General features: G+C 46.3%; 1 pseudogene; it reads right to left on the reverse strand.

The window, feature by feature from the left end:
- Window positions 1-1,991: 1,991 nt before the first annotated feature.
- Window positions 1,992-2,109, reverse strand: LOC126093063 (5S ribosomal RNA; annotated as a pseudogene).
- Between the last annotated feature and the right edge of the window lie 1,775 nt (window positions 2,110-3,884).

Consider the following 3,884-nt stretch of genomic DNA (forward strand, 5'->3'; position numbering starts at 1 on the left):
GTATGATGCTCTCTTCCCTGTCCCATTCGGGAATGGCAGAAGGGAAGAATGATTGTCCGCCAATATCCGTATTAGCTCTAATTTCTCGAATTTTCTCGTTGCCGTCATTTCGCGAGACGTATGTGGGAGGAAGTAACATGTTGTTCGACTCTTCCCGGAATTTCACTATTAAACCTCTCCGTGGTGCTCAACGCATCTCGTGTAGCGTCTACCACTGGATTCTGTTGAGCTATCGTGCCGGGTAAACGATTCCGTGACGAAGAGCGCCGCTCTTCGTTCGATCTTCTCTATCTCTTCTAGTAATCTGACGTGGTAACCGTCCCAGACTTATGAGCAATACTCCACCAAAGTCTAAAATTCGAAACTTAGTAGTAAAAAAGGGCTCTGGAGAGAATAAAAACCGTAACTATCCAAAAAGAGTTCGAACACCAGAAAACATTGCTCGAATCAAGGAATGCTTGAAACAAAGTCCGGTGAAATTTCAACGCCCTTTATCTGTGCAAGTGGGAACTATGAGACTGTCGTGTAAAACATTATCAAAAAAGGACCTGCATCTCTATCCTTGTAAAGTTACTGTTATGCATGAGTCAAAGCGCCCACACGAACTTCCGCGTGTTGAGTTCTCGCAGTGGTTTCTGAGTGAATTGGAATCACATCTTTTGGTTCCTCAGTTTTCATATCTTCAATGGAGGTCTGGTTCAGCCTGTCAGGGTGTGTAAACTCACAAAAATGCGCCATTATGCACCAGAAAATTCTCATCAGTACTCTGAAGGTTCGTCCGACAATCTCAAGATTGATGTTTGATGCTCAGCTTCTGGTGTCCGCTAACTCTGTCACGAAAATATTAAAGCTAATCGGTACATCCAGAACCTATTTAATACATATGTGTACCAACTGACGGAAAATAAGTGACTTTATGGATATTTTCAGTAAGATGAAGCAATAGCAGACACTTTGTGAGGAGCTGGTTGAGCTATTTATCATACTTCTAAGATACTACAAGTCCTATTCCTACAGAGAAGGAAAGCTCACCACAAGACCGTACAAATTTAAGAAAAGAACAACGACGTTCAACGAAGGAAAATCACTCGTAATTGGCATGGTCCAACGAAGCATGGAGGGAATTAGATTAGGAAATGAGACACTTAAAGTAGTAAAGGAGTTTTGCTATTTGGGGAGCAAAATAAGTGATGATGGTCGAAGTAGAGAGGGTATAAAATGTAGAATGGCAATAGCAAGGAAAGCTTTTCTGAAGAAGAAAAATTTGTTAACATCGAGTATAGATTTAAATGTCAGGAAGTCGTTTCTGAAAGTATTTGTATGGAGTGTAGCCATGTATGAAAGTGAAACGTGGACGATAAATAGTTTAGACAAGAAGAGAATAGAAGCTTTCGGAATGTGGTGCTACAGAAGAATGCTGAAGATTAGATGGGTAGATCACATAACTAATGAGGAGGTATTGAATGGAATTGGGGAGAAGAGGAGCTGTGGCACAACTTGACTAGAAGAAGGGGTCGGTTAGTAGGACATGTTCTGAGACATCGTGGGATCAGCAATTTAGTATTGGAGGGCAGCGTGGAGGGTAAAAATCGTAGAAGGAGACCAAGAGATGAATACACTAAGCAGATTCAGAAGGATGTAGGCTGCAGTAGGTACTGGGAGATGAAGAAGCTTGCTCAGGATAGTATAGCATGGAGAGCTGCATCAAACCAGTCTCAGGACTGAAGATCACAACAACAACAACAAAGAAGCATGAAAATATCTGTAATACACCACACACGGACATACACTGCACTCCGTCGTCAGGCCACGAGTGGCCTACCGGACCATCCGACCGCCGTGTCATCCTCAGGGGAGGATGCGGATAGGAGGGGTGTGGGGTCAGCACACCGCTCTCTCGTTCGTTGCGATGGTATTCTTGACCGAAGCCGCTACTATTCGGTCGTGTAGCTTCTCAATTGGCATCACGAGGCTGAGTGCACCCCGAAAAATGGCAACAGCGCATGGCGACCTGGATGGTCACCCATCCAAGTGCAGACCACGTCCGACAGCGCTTAACTTCGGTGATCTCACGGGAACCGGTGTAGCCACTGCGGCAAGGCCGTTGCCTGGATATACACTGTCAAAACAAAAATTATTGCACTCTTTTAGAGGTTTCCAATTCAATGAAGATTTGTTGTTGCAACAGTGCATATGGAGTACAAGAAATGATTACATTTACAGACTAACTGCACAACCTGTTCTGGGGTACCAGGTATCGACCCATGCTGCAACACCCATATTGGTATATAGTGTAGCCTTCATGGGCGGCAATGCAGGCGCTGACTCTGACATCCAGTCCATCGTACATATGGCGAATACAGCCTTGCCTGTTCGACCTATTCACGTAGTTCTGTAAGAGTTGTTGGTTGGCTGGTCGCACGTTGACTTCCCGTCCCATCATATTCCACATGTGGTGGATTGGAGACAAGTCTGGAGATTGTGCTAGCCAGGGAAGTTGTTCCACGTCTTGCAAAGTGCGTTGAATTTCACGAACAGTGTGTGCGAGAGCATTATCCTGTTGGAACAACACATCACCTTCTTGTTGCAAGAGCGGCAAGAGAACGGGTCTAACAACATTCGGCGCTGGTTAACGCCCCCTCCAGAAACACCAGAGATTGTAGCGTCTCGCATATCAGAGCATAAGGCCTGGGGTGGGGCAAGTCTGTCTTAGACGAATGCACTCTAGGTGACAGCGCTCAACAGGTCTGTATCAACGCGCAAATACTCATCACTTGCGTGTAGACAGAATCTGCTTCGATCGCTGAAGGCTGCGGCGCGCCATTCCAGCTTCAGAGCGATGCTGTAACGGCGCCAGTCGAGCCACGCAAGTCGATGCTGTGACATGAGTTGAAGACGGGCTAGAGGTGTGCGTGCCCGTATTCCCACCGCTAGTAATCGGTTTGCAGCAGTTCGTGTTGACACGCCTGGGCTCACACGCCCTCTTATCTGTGTTGTGGTAGCTGTACGATCTGTCACTGCTGCCTTTACAATACGACGATCCTGGTAGGTGCTTGTGCTGCATGGACATCCAGAGTATCGTTGCGGTTGTGAGAATGTTCACGTGACCACTGACACCAGCACCGTTGCACAACTGAAGCAGCACGTCCAACTTGTGTGGCAGTTCTCCGAAAGCACCGCCCCTCCACTCGGAAGGTCACAATTTGACCCCTTTCAAACTCGCCATCTTGGTTGTAGGAAGTACGAGTGCGTCTCCGTGGAATGGTTGCCTGCTTGCCTCAAACGTTTGCACCATGCTGAGCCTTCTTGCTGTGAGCATTCCATATTAAAGGACAGACAGAGCTGGCGTTATGGTAGCTATGCCATTACGCTGCCTGTTGACGGACGACCCAGAAATCATTATCAGTACATCTGCTATGCCCCAGGGGGCATATGCCGTAATCGGATCAAAATCTACGTGTACTAATCCATGTGTACTTTTTTTCCGGCAGTGGGTGAACTCAACAAAAATTTAATCGTGAGAAAAAAATGGGTACAGCCGAAGACTGCAAGAATGGTTAGTGGCGTAAAGAAAGAACGCAGAAAAATAAGCACAAATACCGGTAGAAACGACGAAGCGCAAAACAGAAGCAAGTAGATGGCTGTAAACGTTAAACCTAGTATAGCTGCCAGTGTTCTCTTCCTTAACTGTCTGAAACTAGGCTGTTTCTACCCATGTAGGAATCTCGCCGGCCAACCGCAGCAGACATTGCGAGTTCCAGGCAATAATAATTTTGTAAATAAGTTAAACAACTCCTGCTATCAAGGGTTTTATCATGGTTAAGCAATGATGGTCTGCCGTGGGGAGGAAGGTAGACAATATCTACCACTTCGTGACAGGTTTG

Source organism: Schistocerca cancellata, chromosome 7 (genome assembly GCF_023864275.1).
Source record: "Schistocerca cancellata isolate TAMUIC-IGC-003103 chromosome 7, iqSchCanc2.1, whole genome shotgun sequence".
Taxonomy (NCBI): domain Eukaryota; kingdom Metazoa; phylum Arthropoda; class Insecta; order Orthoptera; family Acrididae; genus Schistocerca; species Schistocerca cancellata.